General features: G+C 43.2%; 1 protein-coding gene and 1 pseudogene across 6 annotated transcripts in view; one reads left to right on the top strand and one right to left on the bottom strand.

The window, feature by feature from the left end:
- Positions 1-25,708, bottom strand: part of Pde8b (phosphodiesterase 8B) — a 263,896-nt gene that overhangs the window by 136,448 nt on the left and 101,740 nt on the right. Inside the window, exon 1 of one of the 6 annotated variants that reach the window (XM_023708080.1) lies at positions 19,277-19,368. The exons of 4 other annotated variants lie outside the window; for them this stretch is intronic. The gene's annotated coding sequence lies outside the window, so the exon portion shown is untranslated. Of the gene's footprint in view, positions 1-19,276; positions 19,369-25,708 lie in introns of those variants that run through there. One more of the 6 variants, XM_023708081.1, reaches the window with a different exon arrangement.
- Positions 1,512-5,719, top strand: LOC105741198 (annotated as a pseudogene).

The raw sequence follows: 25,708 nt of genomic DNA, 5'->3' as shown, positions 1-25,708 counted from the left end.
ATGTTTCAATATTTGAAAATCTATCAATGTAATACACTATATCAATAGAGTGAAAATTAAAAACCACATGATCATCTCCATTGATGCAGAAAAGGCTTTTGACAAAGTCCAACACTCATTCATGTTCAAAGTCCCACAGAAAACTGGAATAGATGGTCGCTACTTCAATCTGGTAAAAGCCATTTATGAAAACCCAATGGCTAACATAATTCTAAATGGAGAAAAATGGAAATCTTTTACTCTTTAGATCAGGTACAAGACAAGGATATCTTCTATCACCACTCCTATTCAATATAGTTCTGGAATCATTAGCTAGAGCCATTAGACAAGAAAAAGAAATAAAAGGAATAGGAATAGGTAAAGAAGAAGTTAAATTATCATTATTTGCAGATGACATGATACTTTACTGAGAAGACCAAAGAAACTCCACTAAGAAGCTATTAGAATTAATACAGAAATTCAGTAGCATAGCAGGATACAAAGTCAATACCCAAAAGTCAATAGCATTTCTCTACACAGATAACAAATACACAGAGAAGGAAATTATAGAAACAGTATGTTTTACAATAGCACTGAGGAAAATGAAATACATTGGAATTAACCTAACAAAAGAAATCAAAGATCTTCTCAAGGAAAATTACAGTACTCTTAAAAAAGAGATTATAGAGGATTTCAGAAAATGGAAAGATATTCCATGCTCCTGGATAGGAAGAACCAACATTGTGAAGATGGCCATACTCCCAAAATTGCTGTACAGATTTAATGCTATCCCTATCAGACTACCACCAACATACCTCACAGAGCTAGAGAAATCATTTCTAAAATTTATTTGGAACCAGAAAAAGCTAGAATAGCAAAGGCAATCCTGGGCAATAAAGACAAGACAGGAGGCATTACAACTCCTGACTTGAAATTATACTACAAGGATACTGTGATAAAATCAGGATGGTATTGGCAATGAAATAGACCTGAGGATCAATGGAAGAGATTAGAAGATGCTGAAGCCCCTATGAACACACTCAGCCACCTTATCTTTGACAAAGGGGCCAAATATACTCACTGGAAGAAAGATAGCCTCTTTAACCAATGGTGCTGGAAAAATTGGCTCTCTACATGCTGAAAACTAAAACTTGACCCAGGTCTATCACCATGCACTAAGCTAAAGTCAAAATGGATTCAATATCTAAATATTAAAACAGAGACACTAAATCTCCTGGAAGAGAAAGTAGGAGGAACTCTTGAAGACATAGGGGTAGGCAAAGAGTTCATGAACAAAAATCAAATCGTATGGGAAACACTTGAAAGAATTAACAACTGGGACCTGCTCTTATTGAGAAGTTTTTGCATGTCAAAAGAAATTACCAACAAAGTGAAAATCCAACCCACAAATTTGGAAAAAATCATGACAAATAAGTACTCAGACAAAGGTCTGCTCTCTAGAATTTACAAAGAACTAAAAAAACACTAGGGCCCCAAAATTTAAAGACCCAGTCCAGAAATGGTCATCCGAGATGGACATACCCTTCGCAGTGGATGAAATTAAGGAAGTGAATAAATATATGAAAAAATGCTCCACATCACTAGCCATCTGTGAAATGCAAATTAAAACAACACTGAGATATCATCTAACCCCAGAAAGAATGGCTATCATAAAGAAATCACCCAACAACAAATGTTAGAGAGGCTGTGGGGAAAAAGGAACCCTTCTCCACTGCTGGTGGGAATGTAGAGAGACCATTATGGAAACCATTATGGAAATCAGTGTGGAGACCCCTTAGAAAACTTGGACTGGAAATCCCATTTAAACCAGCTATTCCTGTACTTAGAATGCTCCAGGAGGATCTGAAAACACCAAATCATAGTGATATATGTGTGCCTATGTTTATAGCAGCATAATTTGCAATAGCCAAATCTTGGAAACAACCAAGATGCCCATCACCTGAGAAATGGATGAAAAAGATGTGGTATTTTTATATAATGGAGTATTAGCTATAAAAAATGATAAACTCGAAGCCTTTATATTGAAGTGGATGCCACTTGAAGATGTACTCATAAGTGAAACAAACCAGACACAAATGTGTAAATATTGTATAGTTTCCCTAGTATAAGAACTCAAAAGAAGAAATACAAATAGAAAGGTATAATACAAACAAAAGGAAAGCAGGACCTCGAGGACTAACTAATCAAGAGAGGAAAGGAGAAGAGCTAGGAAACATGACAATGTCAAGCCATACAGTTATATGCAGAAGATGGGTAAGGCAATGATACTGAGAATTTTCAGAAGATTTTTTAATCTAGCAGTTAACTGGAAAGATTCTCACCCTGACTAAGTATATATACTGACACCTGTGAACTAAGCAACTGCACTGAAGATGGCAATTTATAATATTAGTTTCATGCTTGGAGTGCCTGTCATTCTGGTCTTCTGAATACGGGCTGCTTGTCATGACATGCCGGTTGCTGCTGTGCTGTCTCTTGGGTAGATGACTGTTCAAAAAGAAAGGGGGTAGTGAATGAAGGCAGGAGATAGGAAAAGGAATGTTGCGGGACTATCCTGCTATAAGGTGGTATATGGTTAGATTTCTGGACTTATGTGTAAACACAAGAATTACATAATTCTTTATGCCTATTTTAAAAATATATTTTAATTTTTTAAATGTTTTTCCATCATATTCTGTAGGGACTTAAAGTTCAACATATCAATACTTGATGAAAAATACTTGTTCCATGTTGTGCCTAAGATGTTTGATATTCAGACAGATAGTGAGGTTAAGCTTAACAGCCTAGGTTGTATGGTAATAACAATAAGCTTCTCTTCTGGAAGGTTAACAACCTAAGTTTGCATACCAAAATTAGAGAAAAAGGAGGGCTCCAACATTTTGGTCCTAGTCTTCTAAGGTCAATTAAGACTCAGGACATATGAGAACTTGTAGTGTATTGTCATGTAGCTCAGTAGTGTCCCAAATTTTCTGATCAAGGAGATTATGGGGCCAAAGAGGAAAGTGATCAATGATGTAAAGTGTGCCTAAAGAGTGTCACATGGAGAGAAAACATTCTCCCAGGCTTTCACAGAGAGCACATTGGCCAAGCAATGGCCATGACTCATCCACACGGCTGACACTGACAAAGGATGTACAATCTGAGGTACAGGATCTCAGGATAAATCCCGAGGGGATTTCACTGACCTTATCAGACCCAAAAGCTACAACTCTTGTTGCATAGGTCCTGCTTTATCTTGGTTTTAACCAACCAGCAGAAAAGTATAAAAAGGAAATATAAGAAGTAAGGCCGTGCTGTTAAGTTGAGCTGTAGGGGATTCAGGTCAACAATTTCTGACATTGCTAGTCAAGCGGAATACTATTATGGACTACTGAACTCTTTTATTTATTTATTTATTTATTTTTATTTTTATTTTTTTATTTTTCAACACTGAACTCTTTTAGAATATTTTGCTGAGTTAACACACCTATAATATTCAAATGACGGAACTTAACAAAAAAAAAAGGGGGGATACAGATGAATGTCCATTTTGTATCTGTGTTCAAAATGGTTAGGATAGATATATAGTTACATTCTCTTAATGAATAGAGGGATTTGTTCTAATAGTGTTTGTAAATAGGATATCATGTCCGCATCTTATACAGCAATTAACCACTAGGAAGAATGTATGCAATGTGTTAATTATTGAAGCTGTCCCACCAATTTGATTTGAAACTATCTCATTCCTATTTGTCTCTCAATAAAATTATGGAAAAAATACATAGAATTAAAATGCATGACAAGGAGAACATAAAAGCAGGAAGAGTATAATTTGAACTGAAGTATCCTAAGGTCCTTTTATTGTCTGAGAGTGGGGCATACATTCAGCTAATAGTAACTGTAATTTCTTTTCTTTTTTTCTTTTCTCTCTTTTTCTTTCCTTTTTTGTTTTATGTATTTACGACAGGGTCTACAGGGTCTCACTACACAAATTGGACTCATAGTGATCCTCCTATTTTCAGCCTCCCCAGCACTGGGATTACAGGTGAGTGCCACCATGCCCAGTCTCAGTTGCTGTCTCAGTGGTGGGGGTGGGGCCAGCATTATGTTCTCCTCTTGGTTTTATGTTCTCCTTTTCAAAATAAAAGAAAATTTAATTTTAAATAAAGAATATAACCAATATAATTAAGCTAATAGAGGGGGAAATAAAATATTTAAACCAATGAAACCAAGAGAAGGAAAAATTCAGAATCTAGAAAAAGTGCAGAAAAGAAACAGTAGCATACATTAAATACAAGTATACACACAATATTGGAAGCAAATATTCCCTGGAAGGGATTAACAACAAACTAGAGTTGACAGAGGAAAAGGATCATGAACACAGGCAGAACAAGAGAAACTGCTCAAGCTGAAGAGGAGAGGAAATGAGAAAAAGCTAAGTAGAGACCTGAGCTTTGGTGAACAATACCCAAAGGTCTAACATATCGGTCTCTGGAGTCCTTGAAGGGAACAAGAAAAGAATGGGAGACACAGATTGAACATTTCCAAATTTCTAGGAAGGTATGAACTTACCAGTTTAGGAAGCCAGAAAATCACTAGCAAAATAAATACAAGGAAAATCCATCCAAGCACATTATAATTAACATCTAAAAGCCAAAGCTACACTTACAGTAAGATGATGATTCAAAGGACCGCTAAACTTCCATGAGGGACTGCACAGCCAGAAAACAGATGATTGACAACTTTAAACTTCCACACAAAGAAAAATCAATATAATGCACTGTCCACAGACCTACAGTACAAGAAATGCTACAGTAATCATTTCAGCTTTTAGGAAATGATACCAGAAAGAAATATGAGTGTTGAGAAATCAAGAAGGAATAGAAAAAGGGGTAAATGAGGATGGTTGTTCTATTTGGGTTACTATAAAAGAATAAACATAGAAGATAAAACAATACTACTTCTAAAAGATAACAGAGTGTGAAGGAGGCAGAAGTAACGCAGGTCTCCCCTCTGCTGCCTGGGAGCAACGGCTGAGTTCTGTACCTCGTCCTGAGGTGGCAGTGGGAGACGGACAAGAGTTGCTGTGACACCATGGAGGGCAGTGGGAGCAATAGAAACAAAACCATGGGGGGTGACAGAGTGCAGGGGGCTTGACTGGCTTTTTTGGAGCAGGTGGAGCTGGTTACCTGCATGTAGATTTGGCCGGAGTCCCACTAACTAGTATGAACCCTTTGTCTCCTTATTTAAATGTGGATCCAGGATATGTTGTGCAGGATACTGATGAGTTTATTTTACCAACTGGAGCTAATAAAACCCAGGACAGGTTTGAACTGGCCTTCTTTACTATTGGACGATGTTGCATGACTGGGGTTGCATTTGGGGCAATGAATAGCCTTCGGCTAGCGTTGAAGGAAACCCAGAACATGGCCTGGACCAAACGAAGAAATGCACAGATTTTGAATATGGTGACTAGGCAAGGGCACCGTGGGCCAGTACTCTAGGTTCTCCAGCTTTGCTCTATACTGCATTTGGTGTCATCATTGAGAAAACATGAGGTGCAGGAGATGACCTGAACATAGTGGCAGCTGGAACCATGATGGGCATGTTATATAAATGTACATGTGGGCTTCGAGTTGTCACACAGGGGGGTCTAGCAGGCCTGACCCTTACCAGCCTGTATGCACTGTATAACAACTGGGAGCACATGAAAGGCTCCTTGCTCCACCAGGCACTCTGAAGATTTTGCCAATTCATAGAGATACTTATAGTAGTCTTCCAGCTAAAAAGTCAATCTGGATTTATCTTCTCCTGCCAGAATTCATTTGAAAAATTGGAGATTCTGATTTGCTGTAATGAAGATTGTGGAATACACAGATACCCAGGAACTGGCAGCCCTTCTTGCCCTCAGTAAGCTGAAGCCAAAACCCTTTGGTAGCTTACTGAGTAAGGTGGGAGATGATCTTGGATCTACCCATTCTCTCTCCTACCCCCGAACTGGAAAGCCACTTACTTCCAGGTCATACATACTGTCAGTCATGAGATTTATTAATGACTGAATCTGTAACATTGCCCTGTACTCTATATAAATGGTGAAAATAGAAAAAATAAAAATTAAATAAAAGACAGCAGAGACTGTCTTCGTACCTATGGGGCAGGGAAAGGTTTCTTGGACTATATCAAACTTATATTCATCAAAATGGCATATTCTTTAGTGTCAAAATTCGGACACTTTTGAGTATGAAAGGGATCACAATTAATTATTATTCTGAAAAATGAGTTATAAACTGGGACAGTTAGGAACAAACTGGAAATATGGTAACACAGCCTATCCCTTGATCAGTACCCAACAGGATCGTGTGTACCTGCACAGCAAAGCAAATGTGCACGAACGCTCAAGCAGCATGGCTCTCAACAGCCCCGGGGAGATGTTTCCAATGCCTACTAACATCAGTATACAAAAGTGATGCTGTAATCATCTAATGGAGTACAATACAGTGCTAAAAACATTAAATACTGCAACATGCTATATGAATTAAGCTCTGAAATGTAACATGAAGAACAAAAGGCCAGATGTAATGTACTATGTGTTGTCTGAGTTCATTTACACTTGGTTAAATATAGGTAACACTATTCCTTAACAATCCAAAAGAGGAAGAAAGGTAATAACCACAGGGAGGAGCACAAGACAGTTCAGAGGCACTAGTTCCATTTTTCAACTCAAGTGATAATCATGGGCCTACCCGCTTCGTGATAGCTCATCAAGTGATATGTTTATGATTTTCTGATTTTATGTTTGAATATTATTCTTTAGCTAAAAGGTTTATATAAAGGAAAACTAGACCTAAACATAGTACACCAAGCTATAAAACTCAAAGACGATAACACAGGAAAAATCTAGATGATGTTGACTTTAGGGATAACTTCTTAGATATAATATCAAAGACATGGTCCCTGGGAGAATTAATTAATAAGTTGAATTAAAATTAAAAACATCTGCTCTGTAAGAGTCACTGTCAAAGGAATGAGAAGACATGTCACAGACTGAGAAAAAATATTTGCAAGATACATATTAGAAAGATTGTTATCTAAAATATACTAAAGAAAAATTGTTATCTAAAATATACAAAAGAAACAGTATTGTCTAAAATATGCAAAAACATTTTAAGGCCCAACACTAAGAGAATGAACAATTTAAAAATGGAAAAAATATAAATAAAAAAAATAAAAGTGGGAAAAACATCATCATCAGAGACAATACATAGATGGCAGGCATGCTTAGGAAAGTATGCTCAAAATCATGTATTCAAGGAAATGTAAATTACAACCAAAGCCAGACACCACTACCATTTATTAGCAGAGTAGAAGTCCCGAACTCAGCAGCAGTGAGTGCTGGCAAGGATGGGCAGCAAGAATTCTCATCCCTCATGAGACTGCAAAATGGCACAGCCCCTTGGAAGGTAGTTGCTTAACAAAAAAGACACATTCTTAACACATGACCCAGAAACTGCATGCCTTGACATTTATCCAAATGAGCTGAAAATACAAGTTCACACATAGATACTTCTTATGACTTTATTCATAACTGCATAAACTTGGAGGCAACCAGAATATCCTTCAGGAGGCAAATAAACTATAGTATAACCAGACAATGGAATATTACTCAACACTAAGAAGAAATGATCTGCGAAGCCATAAAAAACACAAAAACACCTTAAATGCATAATACTAAATGAGAGAAGTACCTTTTTTCTGTTTTTGTATTTTTTGTATTTTTAGGGAAGGGTCTACAGGGTGTTCAGGGTCTCATGACTAGATCGGACTTGTAGTGATCCGTCTGGTTACAGCCTCCCAAGAGCTGGGATTACAGGAGCGCGCCACCACACCCAGTCTCAATTGCTGTCTCAGCGCGCCCCCCCAGGGGGGGTGCTGACACAGCAGACCTGGGGATTGAACTCCCAGCCCCTGTGCCTGTTTGCAGGCACTTTAATCTGCTGAGCTATTTGGCCAGCCCTTGGGAGAAAAACTGTTAACAAAAGTTACATGTAGAATTCCAACTACGTAACAATTTGGGAGACATAATAATAATAATAATAATAATAATAATAATAATAATAAAATCAGTGGTTACTAGGGATTAAGGAAGGGAAGAAGTGCAAGGATAGAAGACAGATGACTTTTGGGCAGTAAACTATCACATGTGATACACCAACACTGAATACGTGTCAATATACGTTTGTCAAAACGTGAATGTGCAGCACCAAGGGTGAACTTCACTGTGGTCTGTGGACTTGGGGTGACCATGTGTCAGTGCACATTCACCAGGTGTGACAAAGGTACCTACCACTCTGGAGGGGACGATGGTAACAGGAAACTTCACATGTGTGGAGGGAGGGGGTCTCTGAGAACTCTATACTTTCTGCACAATTCTGCTGTAGGTCTAAGACTGCTCTAGAATAGTTCATTAAAGAAACCACTTCAGTACTTACTTATCTAATTTAAAATCATGAAAAAATTGGTATTCTAATCCACACTACTGAATATCCATGCCTTTTTATTAAAAAGTATTTAAGTTACATGGACTTTAATGAGATTTGTACTCCAGGGGAATGTTCCAGGAGCCTGGGGTGGCGACTCTGGACTATGACGCTGCTGGCATAGGAATCCCCATGGAGGGTCCCGAAGGTCGATGTAGGGTTTAAGTCTCAGCCTCAGCACACTTCCTTTTGCTTGGCATTGTGTGGTTCCACCAACAAAGACTCCCAGCAGCCTCAGCCAGGAAGCCTTCGGAAGAGAGCTCTGCTCTATAAGCCACATCTGGCTGCTGCTACCTGGGGCCACCAGGCAGAGCTCCCAGACTCCCAGCTTTCCTGAGTCAGCCGAACATTGCCCCACCAGGACTCCAACTTCACTGTCAGGGAGGATAATTCACGCCCTAACCGCCTTTCCCAGCTGCTGCTCTCTCTACTACACCTACTGCCAGCACTGCCTCCAAACAGAGGGTTCTAGAGCAGAGGTTCCCCACCTAGCGGGCAGCAGGGACCAGTTGTGTGGAAGGCAGTTCTTCCACAGAGCAGGTGTGAGTGTGTACGGGATTGTAGTTTCAGGATGATTCAGAGGAGCACACAACACAGATTCCTGGAATGCACCATTCACAAGTTTCAGCTCCTGTGAGAATCTAACTGCTGAATTGACAGGAAGTAGATCTCAGGCAGGAATGGGTAGGATAGGGAGCAGCTGTAAATTGCAGAAGTTTCACTTCCTCACCTGCTGTTCATCTCCTGCTGTGCAGCCCAGTTTCTAACAGGCCACAACTGAAACTGATCTACGTCCCAGGGTTTGGGGATCCCTGATCTAGTAGGGCCCACAGCATCCAGAAAGGAGGAAAGGTCTCCCCCAGCATGGGGTGTGAGCGTCCTTCTGAGTGCTCTAACATCTGACTTCCAGGCAGGAACACTTCATGGCGAGTTAAAAGCTCAGGCTCCTGAGTTCCATCAGTGACGTGGGGCAGAGCCAAGCAACTCAGCCTGGCTGACCCTTCCTGGGAAGGTGCATCCTGCAGGCTGGCAGAGAGAGGAAAACGGCTGGGCCCCCAGGTACCAGCTTGCGTGTGAGTCCTCCCACATGACTGGTCCTTTGGGAGAGGGACATGCTGTATGTAGCTCAAATCTAGGGGCCTGTTTCTGTCCACGGGACAGATAGTCTGGCACAAAACGTCAGGACTCTGGCTCTGGAGCGGGACTGCCCAGGCCTGCCTGTGGCTCCCCCTTCTGTTGCCATGAGGCCACGGTCCGTGAGTTATCTGACCTCTAGGTTTAGTTCCCTCATCTTTATGCTGAAAGCCACAGCACCTAGGCTGTTGTATAAAGTGGAGTAATCTGTAAAGTCCCCAGCAGACACCAGTTCCCCTAGAGTCTGACAACCTCAGATCACCCCATAGGTGAGTCCATGTCCCAGGTAGTCTAGCAGGAGGAGAAGGGCTGGGGGTGCGTGATAGGAGCAAAACTTACGGTGAGTCAGGCTGACATGACATAGACTTCCAAACCTAGCTGTGGTAAGGCTGAAAGTGTTTTCAAAAAGTTTTAGACCTTAATCCCCGGAAACTGAGCTGGGAATGTCTCCCAAAGGCTTGGTCCCTACCCTGTGGCAGTGGGGAGAGTACTTGAAATTTCAGGATGCCTACTTGGAAGACATAGCTACATCTACTGAGGGTGCGCTCTTGAAAGGGTACACTGGGGCCCGTCTTCCCTCCTTCCTGGCGGCCAGGAGATAAGCAGCTCTGTGCTATTCTGCCCTCTCCACCATGATGCAGTGTCTTGCCTGAGGCCCAGAAGCATCAAAGTCGCAAGACTATGGACTGCAATCTCTGAAAACAGGAGGCAAAAACAAATATTTCCTCCTTTAAGTTAATTTTCTCAAGTGCTTTTTGCACAGTAGCAGGCAAGTGACTAACACAAGGAACTTTATAGATGTGGTTCAGGATCCTGAGACAGAAAAATTATTTTAGCTTATTAGGGGTCCTACATGTAACCAGAATTCCTCTGGTAAGAGAGAGGCCGGGGAAATTTAACAGAAGCAGAGGAAAAGGCAGCAGAGGCTGGTGTGATGTGGCCACAAGGCAAAGACTGCTGGCAGCCAACAGAAGCCAGAAGCATTCTCCTCAGAGCCTCTAAGAGGAACTACCTCTGCCAACTTCTGGACTTTACCACTGAAACTCACCTTACACTTTTTGCCTACAGAAACTATAAGGAAATTAAGCTCTATTTTTGTAAGCCACTTAAAATGTAATTTTTTACAGCAGCAGCTAGTGTCTAGCACACTGGACTAGAAGACCAACGACCAGACTCTAGGACAGCACTCCAGGGTCAAGGACATTGGTGAGACCATCTCAGAACCACAGCCTCACCAGACAGGGCTCCAGGACAGGAACTAAGTCAGAACACAGCTGAGGGGTGAGGTGCAGGTGCCATGAGGGGCCAGCAAGGATGTGGAGCCTGGGCTTGCCAAGCTGCCTTAGCACCCAGCTCCCAGCAGCAGGCACAAATGCAGACCACCACAGGTGGTCCCGAGGCCACCCTCAGAGCCCCACAGCAGGGACCCTCTCCAAGTGCGCTCCATGGCTGGGGCTGGGAGACAGTGGTTCCCCACCAGCAAGGAGATTAGAAGAGAAACTGAAAATGAGTGCTTAGAAACTTCGAGTGCTTCTGCTGCTGTGACATCCTTGGAAATGTAATTTAATTGCTATTAAAATCTTCTAATATATTATGGCTTATATTCTGTATGCCTGTTTTAAGGAGTCATTTATCCTAGTAAGTGGTTTTCAAAATACTTTCTGAGTACTGATCTGCATTACATTTGGAAATTTAACTCTCACAGGCACAATGCTGGCCCCTGCAGCACAGGGCTCTCGGAATTCACTGAGCAGGCGCGTGCAGGTGAGCACAGATGAGCCAGCCTTGGTGGCACGGGCACACATGCCTGAGACAGGAAGGGTAGGGGACAGCAAAGGCAACACAGCCCAGGGCTCCGGAACACCCTGTGTGCTTGTGAGCACCCCAATACCCACACTCAGCCTGGGGACTGACCCCATTTACCCAACTGTTATGGTTTGTGTCTAGTTGTTCCCCAAAGCTTCATGCAGTCACGGGGTGGACTTCTAGAGTTTGTGATTAACTCATGGTCCATTGGGATTATGGGTGTGCATGCTCCTAGGATTATGGGTGAGAACTGCACCCAGCCTGGGGCGGCTGGCCTGAATGCAACACAAGGGAGAAAGACTTGCTCTCTGTTGCCATTGTTGCCCCTCCTCCTCCCTTGCTCTCTGCTTTCTCAACTGCTATGAACTGCTGTCCTCTGCCCTGCTGCCTTGGAGCCAGCTGAGTATGGACTGAACCTTCAGCAACTCTAAGCTAAATAAACCTTTCCTTCCTTCATTTTGACTGTTGGGTGTTTGTCCCAGCGAAGAGAGAAGAGTAACTGAGACACTAGTGATAAAGAGCAGCACAAGGGCAGCCCTCACATGCATGCCCTTCTTGGGATACCATTCCTGTTCAGTCAGCATATTCCAGCTACCTGCACCTCCTCAGTGCACCCCCACCAGAGGGACAGGATAAAGGCGGCCCTGTGGGAGGCACGCCTCCCTGCATCTGGAAAAGACAGGGCAGCAGGGGAAGATGATGACCTTCTACACTGTGGCACCAATGCTGCTGGCATACAGGGCAGCACAAGTGCGTACTGCATCCCTGTTCCTGTCTGCACCTCTCTGAGTGGCTGCAGGAGACTGAGTCATCACGCTTACTGCACAGAAACCCAGAGCTGGCTCAGAGGGGCATGGGAGTGGTTCAGGGCAATACGTCAAGAGCAGACTGGGGCAGAGAGACCTGTGCTCAATGTCTTCCTCTGCCATCAATCTGCTAGGTAAACTGGGTGGTTTTTAACCTGGCCAGCCCTGAGGTCACAGACCTATAACATATGGAGATGCACATCTGCAACATGGGCTCTGATGACAGCAAATCAAAGAAGCACCTGCAAGACACTCGACACCCATTCATGACCCACAGGTGCGGCCGAGGAAGCGAGGGTGCAGGGCCCTCTGTTCTGACGGAGGCGGCACTCTCTCCACAGGGTCATCTCAGACTTCAGCAGGTCTAAGAGAACAGAACTTCTGCAACATCAGGAATGCAGTTGACCATAAAACAAAAGTAGCTAACTGAGGACAGCAACTCTTGTTCAAGTCACGTTCCACGTTTTGTAGTATAAGAAGAAATCCTGTTTACAACAGAAATCATCAAAGGACTGGGAATTTGGAATTAAGTAAGCTTGCTTTTTAGGTGGTGCCACCAATGAACCTAAATTCCTCAATTTTATTACATGTGCATGCTCATCTTAACTCCACATACTCACCAGTGTTCAGTGAAGTGTGATATAAGAATTTAATTACAGGTGGACAAGAGTTTAAGAAAGCAATCAGTGATTTCACGAGGTGGTGTATATTTATTTTATTTCATAAGTTGAGAGCCATTAAAGTACTAAGCCAAGTACTGTAACAATAAGGAATAACACCAGCCTCCATTCTCCCTCACTGAATGTCATAGATGAAGCTGTAACATTTTTTGTGATACTTTTATGCTTTGTGTCTAGTTGTCCCCTCAATGCCTCACGCAGTTATGGGGCAGTCTTCTAGAGTTTGGGATTATTTCTTGATCCAGTGCTGGGATTATGGCTGTGAGTGCTGCTGGGATTATGGGTATGAATGCCTGGGATGGATAGCCTGAATGCAACATAAGGGAGCCAGACTTGCTCTCTGCTACTACCATTGTTGCTGCAGCCATGGCTCCTCCCTTTTGCTCTTGCTGTTTTGCTGTTTTCTGCCACCATGAACCACTTCCACTCTGCCTTGGAGCCAGCTGGGTATGGACTGAACCCTCCACGAACTGTGAGCTAAATAAACCTTTCCTTCCTTAATTTTGCATGTCAGGTATTTTGTCCCAGCAATGAGGTAACAGTAACTGAGATAGCTACCAATTTAAATTAAACTAATGTTTATTAGAAAAAGAAAATGAAAGTGGTGAAGTTAGATTTACAATATGTTTCATTGTTGGCATGAATATGCAAAACTGTCCATTCAAGAATTTAGAAATGTATCTCCCTTTAAAAACAACAATATGGAGTCTCAAGATGATATTAAGTAAAATTCCTCAAAGAGACCTGCTCTGTGTCATCCACTTCATGGGATAGAGGAGTTGAAGAACCTCAACCTGCTCTTACTCTGGGATAAGAGACTTCTCAGGACAGTTCAGAATGACCTCCCCTCTGCCTTTTTAGCTGAACATCAAGGTTCCTAACTATCACAGCCTGAGCACAGTGTGGATGTACCAGGCTTTGGCCCAAGAGTACCGGGCCCATAGCAGGGGTGGAGGTAAATCTGGGCCTTACCTCAGATAAACATGTCTACAAATTAAGAAATCATCTGAAGCCACAAAGACCTAGTGATGGTCCCAGGACATGGCAGCTGTGACCAAGAAACAGCGACAGAGAAACAGGAGCATTTGGTACACTCAGTAGTCTCAGGTTCATCCACAGCCAGCTTTGGCCAAGGTAGGAGGGTCACTAGGCTGGCCTTGATCTGATCTGAAAAGGCCACACTCTGAGGTGACTATTCAAGACACAGAGTGGTGGGGTAGATTTCCAGAGTGATTAAGAAGGTAATTCCTCAGGTTGGTGGCTGATGGAGCAAATCCTGCCTATGTGGAAAATGTGCCCCTGGGAAGTCTGTAGTACCCACGCATGATGAGTAAAGAGGCAGGAGAGAGCCTCAGTGGGGAGCGGGGGTGGGAGGCAATAATGCACTGGTAAGATTCAGCCTCTCTGAGCTTCCATTTCCTGTGAAATGGATGAAAGAGGACAAAGAAAAACAGCAGGTCAAAATATAAGATATAACGAAAAGTGAACCAAAACCAGGACACAGCTTTCAAATATATAGCAATTTAAAAGTAAGCCTATATTTGGGGTATGAAACAGCAAATACTACTTTCCAAGTCAAGAGGAATAAATATAGAAATAAAATTCCCACCAAATAAGCACATAAAAATGTTTGCAATTTGCTGTCGCCACCATGAAAAGGTGCTGTCTGCTGCAGTTTAGCTATCGTTGGTCTCCTGAAGGCTTGCAGGCTGGAAGCTTGGTCCTCATGGTGGTGTGGGGGAGGTGTGCCAGGAAAGATTGCTGTTATAAAGGGTAAGCCTGACCCTAACCCCACCCTAACACTACCTACCTGACCCTGATATACCCAGTGGGGCCTCATCAGAGGCCACAGGATGGTGCCACTGCAACTGGGCTCTCAGCCTCCAAAACTGAGATAAACAAACATCTTTTTAAAGTTCTCGGCCTTAGCCATTTTGTCACAGTAATAGAAAACAGACTAATACACCTTCTGAAGAATGCTCAAATGGGAACATGAAATAACAAACACAAACGTAGAACCCAGAAAGGGACTTCCCATGTGAAACAGTATAAACATTTGCATCCTTGCAAACCCCAGGCCCACTTGATGGGGTGTTTCTTACAAATCCTTCACTAAAGGCTGTCAGTGCACTAACATGTTAATATCGCATCTTACAAAAACTAATTTTACAAAAGGAGTGCTGCTTTATAACAAGATAAAAATGTTCATATGTTTAACTCTATCAGTACAATTTTCTACAGGCGCCTTTTGTTTTCTACTGTATTGTCCTTGGAGAATCTGGGTCATATCCAATAGCTTTAGGTTATCTTGCATACAGGAAGCCTGGAGTGACACGGGACATGGTGGCAACCACTGCCCTGGAGCTCCTTTGTTAGTGCTGGGAGGTCAGTGACTAGGACTCCTGGGTCAGGGGTAGCTAAGTTGTGAGCCAGATGAGGTGGTATCCCTGTGGGTACAGAGGACAAAGCTAACTCCCCAAGATGGCTGTAATCACCATGTCCTGTGAACATACACCACTAGAAACAGACCAAACCTGAATGTGGGCCAAGCCCACAGCATAGGGGCAATTCATGAGGGCCATGGGTTAAGCTTGGGGTTCTCATTTAAGACAGATGGATATATATATGTAAGGAGGATTCATACCTGGTATTTATGTTGTATTCTTTATATCTTTATTGCTATCTGGTGTTTACTTTCAAATGCATCTGGGTATCTGAAGGGCTAAGAATTATTCACATGAATCTTCACTGAGGTCACTATGGCTCATGACTGCCCAGCACTCTGATTTAGAGCAGGCATGACTAGTGCTGAGTGGATCACTGAGGAGGGCGTGAGGGGGCAGAATGACCAGGAAAACTCTACTCACTGGGCAGGTGTTTACTTAGGAGTCCACTGTGTGCTGGGAAGAGGAATAAACAAATGAGCACGATGACGACAGACTGTGACAAGAGCAACAAATCAGATAAAATAATAGGCAGCAATTAGAGGGATAACACACTCTAGATGAGGAGGCTGCGGTTAGCAGCCCAGAAGGACAGCAGGTGTGAAGTCCCCAAGGACAGAAGAGATTTGACTTACTCTATGGAGCAGAATGGAGACCCCTGTAATGTCGCCTTTGACATACCAAGTGGAACAGACTACACAAACTGTCCCATAGAGACAATGTTCAGATATTACTCAGCTCTATGGAGTTCTGCAAATAAATGTCATGGGCACAAATGATGATCGTTGGAGTGTGTCAGATTATTTATCACACAAGGACTCCATTCATATCTGTGAGCATTTCACATAATTAATACAGCATAAAATGTAACAAATATGTACTACTTGTTTCCCTTCCGAGGACAGCAGTATAGGTACTACATCCCACTTTATATCATTTGGGGTGCTTACAGAGAAAGATAAGCTTACTTATAAGCGTTTTAGTTTCATGTGCTTGGATGTTTTCCTTGTTGAAGTATTTCAGTGACTTTCAACATCTGAAGAAATATCTTAGAGGCATTTTGCACTTGGGATACAAACTGTACCCTTCATAACAGTTTCTCAGAGCCTGTCAAGTCTGACCTACTGTGGGTGGATCCCTGCAGGTTCACAGAGAGAGCAGGGAGAGCTGTGCGGCGAGGATGAGTGACTCCTTGACTTCTGGAGTCCTGGGAGCTCTGCAGTGGAGTCATGAGACACTTCTCTTCCCGGCCCAGGTTTTGCATACTGAAGAACACTGCCCCAGGCTACGCAGGGGAAAGCAGTCCCAGCATGTCCTCCAGCTGCTGAAAACCCTGCTGGTGTCCAGCCCCAGGAGGCAACTCCTAGTGAAGATAAACTAAATACTATGACCAAGGTCATACTGCATTTAGAAAGAGGAATATGGTCCTTTTTAAGAAAGAAAGAAAGAAAGAAGGAAGAAAGAAAGAAAGAAAGAAAGAAAGAAAGAAAGAAAGAAAGAAAGAGAGAAAGAAGAAAGAAAGAAAGAAAGAAAGAAAGATAGATAGATAGATAGATAGATAGATAGATAGATAGATTGTATATGCAAGCTTAAGTAATCATATCTATCAATGTGAGTAATAAATTCCAAAGCAGTGAACTCCACATCATTGACAGCAGTTACTTCTGGGGTGGGGTATTGGGGAGGGAGAAATATATAGTTTTTTTCAAGGACGTTATTAGAGTTGACTTTTATACATTTTTATATATTTCTAAACATTCTCCATTTTCCACCTGTGACTTCTTGGTGAGAACTGTGCCTTTTGAACTACTTGATGGAGATAATAGATTAAGTCACTTTTATACTTAGCTGGAACCTCTATGCCCCGGAAGAGTGGAGGGGCATCATCTGCACTTCCTTTTGCCCTGTACATTTAGCAGAGCCCACGGCATTGCTTGGTAGTGTTGTGAGGGAGACCACCACTGTGGTCACTGCTGTACCCAAGGAACCTGCACGGATAGGACATTTGTGATATGCAGACTGAATGAACAAGTGACTGTCAGTCTTTTGAAGGGGTCCACAGAACAGCAACAAGAAGTGCTGGGAGGGTCAGTGAGATAGCTCAGCAGGTTAAAGCATCTGCTTAGGCAAGCCTGGGCAAGCGCAGGGACCACAGTTCAGTCCCCGGCACCACATGCCATACCGGCCCTAGCCCCAAGGATGCCTGAGCTGGCCTGAGTCTGGGCGTAGCGGCACATGCCTGTAATCCCAACGCGGGGGAGGCTGAAAGCAGGAGGAACACCATCAATCTGAGCTATATAGTAAGACCCTGAGGAAACCAAATACATTTTTTTAAAAAAAGTGCTGGGAAACTGTGAGCTTTGGGTTCAGATCTAGCCCTGCCAAGTGCTGGCTCTGTGGCCCTGAGCAAAATGGCCATCCTGTCTTAGCCTTGGGATTTTTATCTGTACAATGAGGACAGTATTACTTTCCTACCTCACAGGGGCTTGGTGAGAATTAACTGAGATAAAATATGTATTTACACTTATACATCTGCACTCTTTATGTAATAACTCCTTTTGAGGACAGTTACACTTTAGCACAAATACAGAAACACCTGATGATTCTCTCTTTTCACCACAATGTAGTCATAAAAATGAAAGCTTGTTTTTATGTACTATTTTATCCACCTAGAATGCTCTTCACCCTATTTCTTCCTGTAAAGAAGATCCAACCTCAAGGTACAGGTAAATGACCACCTTCATCCAAAAGCATCATCTTGTGCCACTTCTTGGCCAGGATTAGTTACGCTCCCTCAGGACCCACACCGTCCTGCCTCTCTTCCAGTGAGCCTCACTCTATTGGGTCTACCATCATCAGCTCCACTCATGACCACTTCTTTCTCAGGTGGCAGCTTCTTGAAGGGCAAAGGGACCTTCTGGTTTAAGACTGTGTCCCTCCAAAGCATTTCTCACACTGCTCTCCGGCTAAGAGATAGTCAGTGACTTTTAAAAACCAAAGTAATCAACTTGACCATATTTTTCTACGTGGGAAACTATTCTATGCCTTTTTAAGAAAGAATTGATTTATAGCTGCTGGGTTCGATCCCTGGCCTGCCATGCTGGCCCCACCCACGGGGCAGACTGAGATGGTGATTGAGACTGGGCATGGTGGTCCATGCCTGTAATCCCAGCACTTGGGAGGCTGAAAACAAGAGGATCACTATGAGTCAGATCTATGTAGTGAGACCCTGTAAACTCTGTCCTAAATACAGAAAAAACAATTGATTTGAACTAAAATGTAGAGAGAATTGACAGGATAGAAGCAGAGACTCAAAATTATTAAAACAACTACCCAAGTGGTAAACTCATAATTTCAGGTTCTATAAAATGTATATAAGTGACATCTAGGCACAGTGCATTGATCATAAGGGTGTAATCAAGGCACAGAGACTTATTTATGATCCAAAAGGAAAACAAATTCATATCATCAATTTGTTCTACCCTTAAAATCAAGGACAAAGCTTTCTTAAAAGTAGAATGATCTCGATGAACCAGTTTCTCTAAATGAATGCTTCTTCCCATTCCATGTTAGAATTGACTGTAGCAAGCACAGCCATTCAAAACCTCTACAGACACGTGTATCAAAATGCCACATTGCATGCTTTAGACATAGACAATATATAAATAAAGAAAACCCAACAGTCTCCTGCCTCTTGCGTCTTTGCACCCTCCCTTTCTGGCACAGAATACCCTATGCTAACCATTACAGGGTGGCTTCTCCTGAGACCTTTGGTGGTTTCCATCCCCTATGCTGTGCTGCTCCCCGTCTGCCCTGTGTTCTCTCCTAGCTGCACCTAGTCCCATTCTCAGGTTAATAACAGAAGCCAGCACTCCCTGCTGTACACTTACCGAGAGACAGGCACCCTGCCACGGCCTTCAAAGACCACGTACTAACTGCGGCCTTCAGAGGGGCAAGCGGAGACACAGAGAAGGTGTCCCAAAGCAGATGGGGCCCAGGGGCAGTCAAGGAGGGCTTTCCAAAACAGAGAGCATTCAATGGGAGACTGTAAAGGTCAAGTCAGATAATGAAGACAGCGAAGGGACTGCATGTACAGAGGGCACTGAGCTGTGAAATAACAAGACATGCCACAGCCTTGTCAGTCTTCTGACAACAGATTGGCCAGCTAGGGCCTGACACTCCCAGGAGAGCAGCAGCTCAGAAAATCAGAAAACTAGAGTTGACTGAGGTTGCCTGGGCATTTGCTTAGGAGACAGATCTAAAGTCACGCCCCAGTTTAAACTTGACCTATAAATTAGTGGGTACGATAACCTTCTAGGACCGTTCTCAGTGTGCCTCACTCTACTTCCATGACTACTATACAATTTCCCCTCCAGCCTCTGCCCTCATCCTGCTCGCCTGACGTCACCTGCCCAGGAGCCCAGCCAACATTCTCAATTTCGGGGAGAGCAGGGATTCTCACCTTCACTGTTCTGGGATCTCATCAGGAGCAGTCCGGCTCGGTGTCTGGGATCTCATCAGGAGCAGTCCGATCCTCTCTGAGGATCGGGCCAACAGTCAGTGTTTCTGACAGGTTGCCAGGTGCCTGAGAGCAGTAAGGCACTAGTGGAACCAACCCTACCAGTCACTTGACTGCACTCACCTCTCTCCTCCTTGTACCCCAGGAACTACCCACCTAGGCCCCAGTTTTCTCATTGTAGGTCATGAAGGGGCTATATGAGAATCAGAAGAAAATATGTGAGAACCACCTGGCACTTAGGTAGGCACCACGAATGGTGGCTGTCACTGGGGACAGTGAACACCTCTGAGATGTCCATCAGAGTGGCCCTGTCTCCCTACTTTCACTTCATTCTACCTGTTCTTGACTTGACTGCCTCTAGCCATACCTTGGACTATAACCTGTTCCTTATGTCCTGATTTATGAACATTTCCTAAATTCCTCTTCTCTGCCTTCGAAAACATTCTTCCCATCCTAAGAAATGAACTATATGTTACCTTCAAACAAGTTCTGCCTGAAATCTTGAAGATACATCCCTTGAACCTCTCTCCCAACTCTCAACTCCCTGAAACTGTCACCTGGATTTCACTTCCACCCATCCAGGAAACCACACTCAGCCATCTTCCACTGATCCTATACTACGGAAAGCATGTGACCAGAGCACTGCCATTCTCCTTTACTTCTTGGTATTGGTGACTCGGCCAGAGTGACCTGGAAAGAAGCATGACAGGCTATTAAATGCAGCTGTAGTGCATACCCTTGGGAGCTTGGCCAATATCACCCATGATGCACCACCTCACAGACTCCATGAACAGGGTCCTGCCCCAGGGCAGACTTCATGCCTGAGCACACAGTTCCCTGGAGATGTCTGGCTTCCTCTAGGACCCTCAAGCACTCCTAACTCTCACCTGGCTGTTAAGGGAAGGCTGACCAGGAGCTGGAGTAGCTTCTGGAAAATGCTGGGCTAGCCGTCCACCATCTCTGACACAGGCCTCAGAGAGAAGAGGTGCCTCTGGCTGGCTCCTCCTCCTGCTAGTGGGGTCCTGCATTTAGAGTGAGGCTAGGTTTAACAGTAAGAGTCATGAAAACTTGTGATCTTCTGTGTACACATGTCCCCTTGGTCCCTCATCAAGCAGGGTGGCCAGCTATTGCAAGTGGTGTGGAAGGCTCAGGGTCCCTCAGCCAAGTCCCACCAGCATGTCATCAAGTCACACAGGAGGTAGCCACCCCAGTGCTGGAAGCACAACGCAGAGGTAGGAGTGAAGGCTAGGAGGCAATGAGACACAGAAAATACAGAAGCAAATGAAACCATTTGGTGGTGGTGACAGTCACTATCCTTTTGCCAAACCACTTCTGTCATTGCTAAAAACCAACTACCTGTCCACTGGGCTTTCTGTTTGATAAACTTAGTAAATAAAGATAATTACTAAGCTACTACCACATATAGGTACACAGTGCACTATAAGGAAATCTCTCCAAGGAACCTGCTCATTGGTTATATGTTTGGGAAAAGATTTTATCCTAATCTCTAACTAAACAATTGCCCAGTCAGCCTACAGATAAGCTCACTCAAGACACTAGTCTCACCAGAACACTTCCTCCTGACTGCTCATCAAAGCAACCTCTTTGTGATCCCTTCACATGATGTCAGTGGAAGTTGACTTCATCACTATCCCTGTGCAGGGCCTGGCTTGGCTCGATGACTCATGAGGCTTGCTTGACACACACAGGATCAGGAGTCCACAAGTGATGCCGAAAGGGCACAGTTTCAGAGCTGGTGGCATGTTCCCGCTTCAGCCTCCAGAAGAGAAGCTGAGGGTGCATACTTCTGGTGGCTGCCTGCAGCTCAAGGGAGGAGCCGCCCACTCAGAAATGGGGCACATTTGTGCTGGAACCCACTGCACCATGTTTTTCTGCTATTTTAAGTAGCAGTGCTGAGCCACCAAGAAGTGGGAAGCAGGGGATGAATCACTTAAAGTGATCAACAAGTAAATCTGAATGCAGAGAAAGGCATCAGGTGGGCTTAAAGGATGTAGAATGAATCAAAGTCATTGTCAACTTTCAAATGCTCATGATGAGCACGAACATTCTGATGTTTAGAACAAAAACCTTAGACATGACGTCGACTAGTTTTTTTTTTTTTTTAAAAAAGAAGCTCAATTCAATACCACCTAATAGTCACAGTTTGTCATGTGAAATTTTCCAGAAAAAAGAGATCAAGAAATGGAAAACCCCATGCTTCATCCAGAAAACATGCTTTCCACAAATGAAGGCTAAAGAAGGCAGAAAGAGAAATAGCTAATTCTCACCCCTTAAGGTGGCTACCATCTTCTATAAAGTTATTGGGTCAGAAGGGAGAGTCTGGCTGGGACAAGTGTCTGCAGCAGGCCAATGCCTTAGAGATCAGTCAACATGGAACTTGTTTGGTTTGGGGTTAGACTAAGAAGTTTCCTGAAACCACCAATGAACAGATGCCTTAAAGAGATTTCCTTATAGGACACCGTGTACTTACATGTGCAATCAGCTTAGTGATTATCCTTAAAGTTACCCTAAATACGGAATTCAGAAATACTGAATCATTGTTCTTAGGGAAGATACAGGATTATGTTCGTGCAAGCCTCTGGTCACGTTCTTTTCAGTCAATCAATACATAGCTTTGTTTTATGTTTGTTTCAGTCTAGAGCCACTTCACTGAATATATTTTGGTGATTTATTAACATTGAACTCATAGCTAGCTGTGTAACTTAGTCCTGGACATTGGGAACATGAGCCAGCACTTGAACATGGTACTTGGGGGGGCCTTAAACAGTGAAATCACCAATGAAAATCACAAAACATGAGGAACGCAGCACCAGGCAGACTGTGTGAAAAGGTCAGGTATGGAGAGTATGAGAGCTGAGGAAAGAGGCAGGATGCTGCCTGTTCCTCAGCTGAGAACATGAGCCTCAGGTGACTAGCTTTACACTTCCATGTGCATGTCCACAAGAGACCCCCAAAGTACCAGGAAGGTTGGTGGAGAAAAACTCTAATACAGATAGGGCACAGAATGAAGCCCAAAGGGGGCCCCTCCCATCTCTGGGACAGTGCTGTATGAAGTGCAGTCCTCAGAGGCGGATACTCCCTGGGGCTGCCACGCTCCCTAAGGAGTGTAGGCTACAGAACTCTCCACAGGCTGCTGCTCTTCTGAGCTCCAAGGAAGCAGGTTGGCCTGCTCCTTGGAGGAGATGAGAGAGACCACGCCACGGGTGCACACCTCCACTGAGGGCTAGACTGACAACCTCATCAGAGTCTGCAGTTCAGATGTGAGGCCATTTTCCTGCAGGTGATTTCAGATAAATGTCTCTTCAGAAGCATTTTGCATGGTCTAATTAAATTCTAGAAGATTTCCCAAAGATATTCTTATACTTTCACGGTAATATGATGACCCCAGATGTTGTAAGCTCGGAGAATGAAGGAACTGAAAAGGATAGCTAATTCATTAAATCATAAGCATGTTCAAGAGGCCTACAATTCTGGAGAGTGAAGACAGTTACATCTTATGGGTGGGAATTTAAGCAATCATTTAAACTCAAACTTTCAAAATAAATTCAAAGGCAGCTAACAATGTTTTTAAAAACCATGTGATTAAGACAATTTATACAATTAAAAATTGGAAGGAGTTTAGAAATTGTTACATTCAGAACATTGATGAACTAGTTATTCTGGTTGAATGAAAACTTCATCTGAGCTTTCCGGCAGCAAATAGAAAAGAGAAACTTCTAGACACATAGTTTTCACCAATAGATAACCACTCAAGCACCAGATCTGTTAAATGAAAAAGAATATATTTCTTGGGTGTGAAGAGCCAGCAGCAATTTGTTGTGCTAGCACCACTGATTATTTATGATTGTCTTGCCCTGTGGATCTGCTGATGTCTAGGACATTCTCTGTCACCTAGCAACCCCACAGCAGCCCTGTGAGCTAGTGCTAGTCCCATGGGCTTTGAGTTGCAGTGACGGGCACAGGGCTTGATACATCCACTTAAGATATCTTCCAAGAACACCACCACACAGTCACTAACAATATACAAAAGAAGTAAGATGAGGAATATTTGGAAAGCCTAAAAGTCCAGTAACCTGCACAAGCAGGCAGGTGAAAAATGTACTTCAGTATCAAAATCTATCCCTGGGAACATACGAGAACAAGAACAGTTAGAAATTTGGCACAGCATTATCTGTTACATTTTTGGAGGCAATTTGGGACAAAATGGCCACGGTTCACTAGGGTCAAATTGTTTTACCTACTGAACATAGCTGCATGTTCTCATTAAGAGCAGTAATAATCATTATCCCTGTACATTAAAGGGCTTGATTTCTTTCAAAAATAAATGCTTGAGGTCTGGCCAGATAGCTCAGTGAACTAAAGCACCTTCTTAGGTAGACACAAGGACCAGGGTTCGATCCCTGGTGTGCCACCAGCCCTGCCCCTGGGGTGCACTGAGGCAATGACCGAAACTGGGTGTGGTGGCACGCACCTGTAATCCCAGCGCTAGGGAGGCTGAAAACAGGAGGATCACTATGAGTCTGATCTGTGTAATGAGAGCCTGTAGACCCTATACTAAATACATAAATAAATAAATAAATAAATAAATAAATGCTTGCTTGACCCTGAGAAACTGTAACAACTATCCACCAGATATCATGATGTCTGGACACATTCTCCTTATTGAATATACTTAAGTGTTAGTACTTCCTGGGACTCAGCTTCATTTCTCCCCACATTGTCACCATTTCCCCTCTTGTGCTTCTTTGAGAGGCTCCAGTTCCAGGGGTCTATGACAATCAAATGCCAGGGTTAGCTCGGGATGTTCCCACCCAGTTCATGGCTGGTATAAGTAACAAGCACTCATTTTCACTCACAAAGTTATTCCTACCATATCAAAAAAGATAGATATTAACTCTTAGCAACAATGTAAAGATATTGGAATCTTCACATACTGCTGATAGTAATACAGAATGGTTCAGCTGCTTTGCAAAACTACCCGGTATTTTTCCTCAAAAGGCTGCCATATGGTCCACTCCTAGAAATACATCTAAGAGAAATGAAGATGTGTTCACATAAGCTTATATATCAGTGTTTATATCTATTATTCATAATAGTCGAAGCACAGAAATATCCTGAATGTCTGTTAACTAATGAATGGACAAATAAAATATGCACAGCCTTGCAAGAAAAGATAGCAATAAGGAGGAATGAAGCGTTAATATATGCTCCAGAGAGTTTTGTTTACGTTTCTCCCAGACCCAGCCGCTGCCTTCGGCAGCAGAGACTCCAAGATGGGAAAATCCTTCGCCAACTTCATGTGCAAAAAGGACTTTCATCCTGCCTCCAAGTCCAATATCAAGAAGGTATGGATGGCAGAACAGAAAATATCATATGATAAGAAGAAGCAAGAAGAATTAATGCAGCAATATCTCAAAGAACAAGAATCATATGATAACAGATTGCTTATGGGAGATGAACGTGTAAAGAATGGGCTTAATTTCATGTACGAGGCCCCACCGGGAGCTAAAAAAGAAAACAAAGAGAAAGAGGAAACAGAAGGAGAAATGGAATACAAATTTGAATGGCAAAAGGGGGCTCCACGGGAAAAATATGCCAAAGATGATATGAACATCCGAGACCAGCCTTTTGGAATTCAGGTTCGAAATGTGAGATGCATTAAATGTCATAAATGGGGTCACGTCAACACAGATCGAGAGTGTCCTTTGTTTGGTCTTTCTGGAATCAATGCAAGTTCAGTTCCCACTGATGGCTCAGGGCCATCGATGCACCCCTCGGAGCT

The sequence above is a fragment of the Octodon degus genome, unplaced genomic scaffold (genome assembly GCF_000260255.1).
Source record: "Octodon degus isolate 3935 unplaced genomic scaffold, OctDeg1.0 scaffold00328, whole genome shotgun sequence".
Taxonomy (NCBI): Eukaryota; Metazoa; Chordata; class Mammalia; order Rodentia; family Octodontidae; genus Octodon; species Octodon degus.
This window is presented reverse-complemented; position numbering and strand designations above follow the sequence as displayed.